This window comes from Camelina sativa, chromosome 17 (genome assembly GCF_000633955.1).
Source record: "Camelina sativa cultivar DH55 chromosome 17, Cs, whole genome shotgun sequence".
Taxonomy (NCBI): domain Eukaryota; kingdom Viridiplantae; phylum Streptophyta; class Magnoliopsida; order Brassicales; family Brassicaceae; genus Camelina; species Camelina sativa.
In genome coordinates, this window is record NC_025701.1 from 29,467,489 (window position 1) to 29,477,485 (window position 9,997).

Genomic DNA, 9,997 nt, shown 5'->3' on the forward strand with positions numbered 1-9,997 from the left:
AAAATCACGGTTAGATATTCCCAAATTAAAATTTACAATCTCAAACAAAACTATTATTAAAATCACGGTTATGAGATGGAAAACATAGATCTATATGTGATGAGATGGATTTATGTCCCGAAATAGATATACTACTTTCTCTTACTATTTTTTTAGATTTATTTGTCTTTGCTCATAACAAAACAAATCCGATCATTTTGTGTCTAAACCGATTAAAATCAAATCGAATACTAAATTGGTATGAGGTTCGATTATGAATTTTAATAACATTCCTAAAAATTGGTTTACAAAGATAATCCGTATATATCTAATATATTGCAAACCTTATTAAAAACTTAGTTTTGAAATTAATCCCGTACGTATGTGTGGGTCCGAACATAGTAATAATGAAAACGTTATCGTAGGGGTGACCGGGAAAAGTGAAATTTTCGTTGCCTCCAAAAATTTTATAAGTTACTACAAAAAAAAAAAAAAAATTACAAGAGGAATATATCGATTAGGTTACATTAATTTACTGGTGCTTTGGCCATCTCTTCTCTCTTCTTTCTCTCTGAAACTTGATTGGAAACCCTTACACTCGATCCCAATTTGTTTGTCTCTTCTTTCAGTATCGTTCCATCTCAATCCGTCTTAGCCTCAATTCCTCTATGTCTCAATCCCACTCAGTCCCAATCTTCAGTTTCATTTTCGATCTACAAAGCCCTCTTAATTGTCACATGGATCGATCCAAATGAAATTGGTGAAGTCAAAACTTACTTATAAAGGTAACTATATGTTTGGGTGTTTGTTATTTCTATTGATTTAGTTTTTATTTCATGGTGGGTTTGATCCGTTTATGTTGTTTTGCTCTTTTGCAGGAAAATTTAAGTTAAGTTTCAGTAGAAGGTAATTGAAATTGGCAGTGTATTACTTTCAAATTGGTTTTTTGATTAATGTTTTTGTGAGTTGAATTGATATTTTCTGATGCTATTGTGTATTCGTGTAGCTGATAATATGTTGTGTTGGGTGTTGTGTTGATAATCGTGTTGTGTTGCCGAGGGCTCCTGATTTCTATAAGCTAAGGTAAGCTCACTTCGGTTCTCTAGAAATAGCTTTTCACTACAAAACTGAACTGGTTGAAGCATAATATCACACAGCTTTGTTTCTTGTCATGGTTTCAATTTGACATTCTGAAACAATGAGAACTTATTGAGCTTCCAGTAATTATGTTTAGTAAATGCTGCTCCGTAATTTTTCTCTGTCAATGCTTCATTCGATTATGCTCTTTTTGACAGAACAAGAACCTTGTTTTTTCATTGATCATGACAGAGTACATACATGCCTTTAGAAAGCTAAACCAAAACATATGGTCATATTTCTATCTTCTCCAACTTCTCTACCCAAAATGAATCTATGGACTTCAATAATTCTACAGAAAAACCTGCTATCTAGTTGATATATCTGCTATATTGTGATGGAAATTTTTATCGTGTATTTTTAATTTCGTCCTTAGTTGAGAAGACGTTGTTGGACTTATGGAGTTTGAGGTATCTCATACAGGTACAAACTCTCCTCTGAATTTATGGAACTTCTTTCGTTCTTATAATCATTCTATTTCACATAGCTTTATTGGTGTTGATGTGTTTTGGTCTCAATCTCTGAAAGAAAGGCTAATCTAATCAGATTTCGGTTTTTGAATCTTTCAATCTCAGATATAAACAAAAGCAGCTTTAAGCAAGATGTGCTCTGATTAAGGCAATGCCTGTTTAGCATAATATACCAGTACAATGGGTATGGTCTCACTAGGAGAAAGTTGATGTATCAAGAAGAGAATGTTGTCCAAGAACAGCAAAAACCGCAAGCCACCATAAGATGAAAAGAAGTTTGAAATTGAATTGATATGTTTTTTTTTCTCTTCTTTCTTTCAATGGCTGCCCTCAAACCATTGATTAATGAATTATATGGTGTGGTTATTGATCCTGTTTAGTTTATTGGATTTTTTTTTAATCAATATGCTTATATCGTTGTATTGGATTGAAAAACCTGATTGCAAGAGCTATGATTTCAAGCATATTCAAGAAAGAAGAATATGTGGGTTCTCATATATTATGTACAGTGGAGAAAACACGTTTCATCAAGCTTTTTTATTCTCTTTTAGTGTGATGTTCTTTAATGGAATATAAAATGCTAATTAGTCAATTTCTTCTTGTTCGTGCAATTTCTTTTTGTTAAACCCATCGGTTTGCAAGCAAGTTTTATTAATACGATAATTAAATAAAACATAACTTTTTTTTGTTTTTTGTAAAACCATTTTCTGAATACCAACATTTTACTGTTTGAACAAATATAAGTAAAAAACTACAAATATATATACTAATAATAATACATAATTAAAGCAACAAATATATGAACTTAAGAAAACTACAAATATATAGTATATATATAAAAATTAAAAATACTTAATACATAATGTAACTACATATAAAACTTTTATTTTGTTCATAATTATTCTCATGCATTTATTTTTTTATTATACACTAGGTAGTAACCCATGCTGTAGCACGGGACAAAATATTTTTATAAACATTATTTTCATGTAATAAAAAAAATAACCTAGCTGTGTTTACTTTGGAACGGAAAATACGTCATATTCTGTCCTGTCCCCTCACGTCTCAACCCATCTCCTCTTGTTCTATCTCATCTGTTTCATCTCGTCTCATCCATTTTCGTCTCGTCCCGTATCCATCATAATTTTTTGTCTAATGTTCTCGTTCTATCTCATCTGTTTCATCTAGGTAGTAACCCGTGCTACAGCACGGGATAAAATATTTTCATGTAAATTTCAAATTTGTAGGTTTGACTGAGAATTATATTAATGTAGCATAGGTGCATATTTTCATGTATTTTTTTTTTAAATAAATCATGACATATTTACTTTAATACGCAAAACACGTCCCGTCCTATCCCTTCACATCCCAACTCATTCTCTCTCGTCTCCTCTCATCCCGTCTTGTCCCGTATCCATCATAATATTTCGTCTTATGTTCTTACTCTTTTAATAATTATTTGTTACACAATGTTTATTAATAAAGATTGGGTAAAAATTTTAGATGGGATACCAAGGTTCTTTGTTAAATATTTTTATCTATTTATATAGTTAGTTCAAATTATTCAAAAAATTATAATTATCAGAAACTATATAATTGTTATCAAATTTTTAAAAGTGTTTGTGTCCAAAGTAATTAATTACATGTCGCATAGTCAATCCGTATACAAATTAGTGAAAACTTGACACTTGAATTTATCTACTTATATTTTTTAATTTCTTACCTTTCTCTAAAATTTATGTCCCTTTTTATAAAAAAAAATCTTCCAATATATTGGTTCTCATTATTCAAATTACCCGTTTCAGTTTACATACTATTTCTCTTCTTAATACCTTAAAATATTAAATAGACTGGACTTTTTCTCAAAATCTAATTATTGTTTCTAACTATATGTACTTAATTAGTAAATTAAATTACTTCAAAAAACACAGGTAAAACATATATTCAGTCAAATAATAAACTCTTTTAGGTCGTAAATTTTTAATTGTGTAATATTAGAATTTTCCATAAAAATTAGTTGGCCACTATTTTACCGTATTTTGTCAATATTTTGGTGTATATGTAGAAAACTGCAACCCGTACCGAAAATAAACATGATTATCATCTTCATCGACACGGTAATATAAACATTTTGTTGAAAATGTTAAAATAATTTTGTTATGGGTGTTAAATCTCGTCCAGTCCAGTCCTATCCCATCTCGTTTCCTCTCGATCATCCTGTTAGAAATTTTATGTCATATAATCATTATCTTTTAAATAATTACCTATATAATAATGTTATTAATAAATTTTGGCTAAGAAATTTAGACGAAATAAATGTATTAAATGTCACATAGTCAACCTTTTTTTTTTAATCGTTTAAATACAATGTTTTATGTTGTAAGAATTATCCACTTATGTCTCACTTCCTTGATATTTCTCATCGTAATACCATAAATAAACTGGATTGAATTTTTAATCACAATTTAATTTGCATGTTCATATATGAAGTTAAATATATAAACATTAATATATTTCCAATGATGTTAAGAGTATATTTAAAAAAATTATATATAATCTTATGATTAAAGAGAGAGGCTTCGAGCGTTTTAGAGATTTTTGATGTTTTGGGGAAAATGAAAATTTGGTGAGAGAAAGTAACTCAATATTACAGATAGACCCCTTCATTTTTGACAAATCCCACTTTTAATCCCTAACGTTTATATTCGACAAATTTTGAGATATTCCCACTTTTAATACAGACTTCCATTTTAATCGTGTGTTACAGAGGCTTGCTGCTTGCATATACCGTTAGTGGAATGAATTTTACTTTAGATACTAAAATATGATGCAAACACTTTTGATGAATCTATAANTCCCTAACGTTTATATTCGACAAATTTTGAGATATTCCCACTTTTAATACAGACTTCCATTTTAATCGTGTGTTACAGAGGCTTGCTGCTTGCATATACCGTTAGTGGAATGAATTTTACTTTAGATACTAAAATACGATGCAAACACTTTTGATGAATCTATAATATATAATACTTGATCAATTCAGATTTCAGAACAAAAAGAGACCAAGGTTCTTGAAGTCTCCCAAGGACATAAAAAGAAAGAAAGACTCAAACTTTTGAAAGAAACATCTCTGCGATCTCCTAAAACAATGCAATGGTAAACTAACTCACGTTTAGCTAAAGAATACAACAGAAAGTGATAGCTTTAAGTCAGATCATAAATTCAGCTTCTGAAAATCTGAACAAAAGTGAGTGAAGAGTTGTAGTAACAAAGCCCCTTCCTTACCGCCTTTAACTTCGCCACGGGTTTGGTTTTGGTGCTGAAACCTAAAACGCCAACTATCTGAGATTCGTCTGTCTATGGCTGCATTTATCGAGTTCATCTGCAACAATTACCAAACTTGGTTCAGAGTTAAAACGTTGGATGCTTTATTATGAAAGAGTTATACAAAAGTTTTTTTCTTTATGGTCTCCCCAGGTCGTGATTGTGCAAAGGTACCAAGCTTTGCAAAGTTAAGAATATGAAAAGAGCTGACTTGAAGCCAAAAACTGCAATTTATAACTTAGAAAATCAAAGATGTAGATTTTGTTTACAAAAGTCTGCAAATTGTTTAACCAAAACCTACAGTTTATATAACTTGGAAAGTAGAAACCCAAAAAAACCAAACGTTCAACTTAGAAACAAAAACCTGTAACTTAGACAACCAAATTCTGTAAATTAATACACAAAAACCTGCAATCTATAGTTCAGACAAACCAAACATGCAACTTAGATCACACACATACACAACCTCAATCTCTTGCAGCTTTGCACTTTCACCTGTAAGTTAATTAACCTAGCACATTCCAGTTCTGACTTTCACAAATTGAGAGAGCATGTGATCGATGATACCTTGATTTGAGATCTCTGTTATTTGTTCCAGCTCACTACAAAACTGTTGTGTTGGGTCTATAATGAGCTCCCCTTTCAAAGAATCAACCTTGTAGAAAACACAAGGTCATCATAACAAAAAAATACGAATCAAATCATCAAACCAACTAATTGTGTTAACCTTAGTTGAGGTTCAAGATATACCAAGTACTCTTGCTTCGTTCTCCTAAACGCCTTCATGATTCCCTGTTTGAATATATCCTGAGTACACATACAAATAAAAGGTTAAAGATCAACGATCCTAATGTTCCAAGAAACGTCATGAATCGACAAAATGACCTGTAACATTTGAAAAGAAACCACGCAATAAATTGAGTCAGTTCCTCTAAATTGAGCCATTCATTCATATGCCATTCATTCATATCCTTAAAAACCTCAGCTTTTCCAAGATTTTGTTGAACATCAATCACTGATTTGATGATCTTAAGAATAAGCTCAGCTTTAAACTATGAAGAGACCCATTCAAATCTCTATACAAAAACCTCAGCTTTAAACTATGAACAGACCCATTCAAGAATCCCTATAAAAAACCACAGCTTTAAACTATGACCACACACATTCAAATCCCTAGTTTAAAAGAAAGAAAAAAAATCAGATTTTGTATCGATTAATCAGCAATTCAATTAATCTGAAAAAAATTAGAAGGTGTCGTGTACTTACACATATATTCTAATGCACGTCTGAGGACTTGTACAAACTGCAAAAAATGGGTTATGTTAGAATCAGCATTTTAAAGAAATGTATATAACAAAGAGATTGTTGGTTATGTTAGAAGCGAGCATTCTTATGTTCCTATTAACCAATTTAGGATTCTCATTCTTAATTGGTGCAGGCTCCGGCAATGCAAAAGCTTCAAAATCCTGATCAGAGCACAACAACAACAACAACCATTGAGTAAAAAGTTGCCTAAGTGCGAGTATGTGGGAATATATAGTGAAATTGAATTACCTTCTTGGTCCCTCGTTGTTCTGCATCCCTCCGGGACCAATCTCCACGATGCTGTCCAGATAGCTTCTTGTCACTTCGATCAGAGGTTCCATTGTCACCAGCTACAACTTGGGTTCTATTGCCATCAACTGGCAATCTTCATCCTTGCTAACATTTTCACCGTCAACCTAAAGGTTCCCCATTAAAGTTAAGAAATCAATCCCTAAGATCTATCTATCAATGAGTAAAATATATTACTTTCCCAACAATAAACTGGAAAATGATATGCTAATCGCCCCAGAATAACTCCTCTGTTCTAAGGATTCCACCGTCATCGCATAGTAAATCTGTGGAGAGGAAAGGATATAATTAGTGTGTTAATCGCCCCAGCAAAAGCTTATTATCAAAGAGGAACAAAACGATTTGCAAAATAAAATTGAAAGAGAATCAAGATGAAAGAACTAATTTTGCCTAATCAATGAAAGAACGAAAGAAAAATAAGCAATTAGAGAGAGAGAGAGAGATAGGGATGATATCTCGATGTATTGCTTCGTTACCAGCTGCGTTCTCCATGGTCTAGCTTGATCCGCTGTGTCGTTGATGAGTACACTACGTGACGGGAGAGATGATGATTTATGAGCATGAGTTTATCATCTTAAAATCATGATGATGGCCAGAGAAGAACCTAAAATCAAAACACATCAAGATTCAAAAAAAAAAAATCCAATTACTACTTACTAACACCTACTTAAAGCGGATGATATTAGGATGACGAAGTGATCTATGATTAATAATCTCTCTCGCCACGTTCTCATCAATCTATATATCAAATTCACCCAAATAACCATATAATTGTGGGATCTTTAGCATGAAAAAACAGTGCTTCAGAACCATACCCAAGATCTCAGTCTTATATAAAACGGATAATACAAAAAAAAGAAGATCTCTTACCATAGTGATTTGTTATTTTTCTTTGGTGTCTTAGCCAAACACTTCGTAGAGGAAGATTCATCCAGTTTCTCACAGAAGGAGATGAAGAAATCTGCCACCTGCAAATTTAAGAAAGCAAAAGGATCTTAAAGATAAACATAAACAATTTGATTATGCAAAAAATCAATGATCATATTAGATCGAGTGAAATTTTCAGAATTGGATAACTAAAAGCTGAAAAACTCAGTTGCTAGTATCCATAACACAAACAGAATTTAGAAATTTTTTAAAAATTCAATCAATAAACATGGGAAAAAATCAGACAATTAGAAAAGAAAACAATACCCATATCAGCAGTAAAATCACCAGCCACAACATTCTCTCTGCAACTTATAGATAAATCAAAATGTCACAACATACATGACATATACATGTGCCCCAACTACAAAATACGGAATTCTAAAAATGCATTTAACACAAACTACCTTGATCCGTGGAAGAAATTAGCTTTCACATGAAAGTTCCATAAGTCGATTATTTACCGACACTCAATCAGTCCCCAACGTCGAACTGGCTCAATGGCTCCCTTGACAGAAACAAAGACTATGAAATGGTCATGAACAGAAGAATTGGATTTGATGTAGAAGAATCAAAAGAGAGATTAGGGTTTAGAAGGAACAAAGAGATTGAGAAGAAAAAAAGAGGCAACAAATAACCCGCCGACTCCACCAGAGAGATAATTCGTGTTTAATTTCGCCGAATCAAAGCTGTTGTGTGATGAACTCTGGAAAAGAATTTGAAGACGGCGAGAGAGACCATAGAGAGAAAAACCTTTTTTAGGTTTTTTATTTTTATTTTTAATTGATGAATATGATCAAAGTCAATCAATGGTTATGATTAAATGAAAAAATCCAAAAACAATATAACCGGGTCATTTAGATCCGCGTGTTTATCCGATTTCCAACAGATGTATTATTATATTTTTACCCTTCCTCCAAATAAATTATTTAATCACAATTCCAATTGCATTGTATTGTAAATTCTTACAAAACTAAAGTTTTTTTCAGGCAATGTTTTACGATTAATAGTAGGAATAATCAAATAATATTCTCAAATGTTCAAACATTTATATAATATTACAAAATACAGATAAGAAAGAAAAAAATTTAGTGAATAAATTAGAATTTAGGCTATATAAATGCAAACTAGTTAATATAATACGAAATATAGTTTATTCTATAAAAATAAAATTTTAAGCTTAGGGTGTTGGATTTTGAGATTCAAAGTATAATTATATAGGATATAGAGTTTGAAAATAGTTTTCGTGCTATTAATAATATAAGAAATTTAAGATTTAGATTTACAAAATAGATAGAATACACAACAAATAGTTTTCATATTTTTTTTTTTTTGCATATTACTTTGTTATTTGAAATTAGTGAAATGTGTTTCAAGATTTTAGGGTTTAGAGTATAGAGTTTAGGGTTTAGGGTATAGAATTCAATATTAAGATATATTTTATTATTTATAAATTAAAAAATGCAATTAAAAATTATCTTGTAATAATAATTACATATAATAGGAATAAATATAAAATTACAAATACAAAAATTAGTTATAAAAATTGTTTAGTTGTAAGTATTCTTTCATCAATACTTTACATTGTGTTTTATGGTTTTTTATTTATTTAAAAACATGACTTGTATAATAAAATTTTTGTTTAAAAATATTTTATGATTATATTCTCATTATTATAACACATTTTTCATTTGATTATAGTACTTTAAAACATTTTTAATTAAGAAAAGTGATTAAAATGGGATGAGAAAATATACCCAAAACGTGAGCCAATGGAAAGACATCACTCAGATAGATGACGTGGCGTACACTGGAACCGTAGGATCCGAGTGAATCCAAGGGATACAAATTCTTAACATCACTTAATAATTTCATTGGCTAAACCATTAAAGTAAGGATCACATCCTTTCTAATATGAACCGTTGATTAAAATAAATCAACGGACACAAAGTTAACCCTTTTTTATTTTTGGCTCTCTTCTCTCTCCGTTCTCTCTCAATGTCGATTGAAAACCCTCACAATTTGTTTCTCTTCTTTCATTCTCGATCACTCTCGTAGTCGTACCCCTCAATCTCAATCCCTTGAGATCTTGATTTTCAGTTTCACCCATCTTTAGTGCCCCCCTTAATCGTCACATGATTTTCTTTATGTTACAATGATTTAGTGTTTATGTCATCATGGGTTTTATCTGTTTTGGTTGTTTTGCTCTTTTGCAGGAAGATTATTCTTTGTCTCTTCTATCATACACAATGAACTAGATTCGATGGTTGCTCGCTTTTGCAGACTAAGATGCAATGCTACTTTCAAGAGTAGGTAATCCAATTGATTATCCATTTAGGCAGTATTTGGATTGCTGTAGTTTATACATTAGTATCATTTGTCTTAAGAAAGTGAATCCATAGCATAGACTGATCAATGAAATCTGTATTTTCAGGTTCTGCAGATATCCATTAATGGTGGAAGCTTGATGATAGAAGAAGAAGAAGAAGAAGATTCGACTTTTTTTTTTTTTTTTTTTTTTTTTTTTTTTTTTTTGTCTTTTTGAT

At 31.0% G+C, this 9,997-nt stretch overlaps 2 long non-coding RNA genes across 7 annotated transcripts; one reads left to right on the forward strand and one right to left on the reverse strand.

Annotated features, from left to right (window-relative positions):
• LOC104758322 lies at positions 497–1,990 on the forward strand. Its single transcript, XR_762670.2, has 5 exons — positions 497–764; positions 858–885; positions 986–1,062; positions 1,493–1,539; positions 1,692–1,990. It is a non-coding gene; the product is annotated as an uncharacterized LOC104758322 (long non-coding RNA).
• Positions 4,607–8,247, reverse strand: LOC104758323. Of its 6 annotated transcripts, XR_002036172.1 has the most exons (11): positions 7,859–8,247; positions 7,719–7,756; positions 7,395–7,492; positions 7,001–7,128; positions 6,702–6,790; positions 6,465–6,631; positions 6,317–6,376; positions 6,177–6,213; positions 5,661–5,717; positions 5,478–5,565; positions 4,607–4,968 (listed from the first exon to the last, which is right to left on the reverse strand). It is a non-coding gene; the product is annotated as an uncharacterized LOC104758323 (long non-coding RNA). The 6 variants fall into 6 exon arrangements; XR_002036170.1 differs by having other exon boundaries at positions 6,177–6,376; XR_002036171.1 differs by having other exon boundaries at positions 6,465–6,790.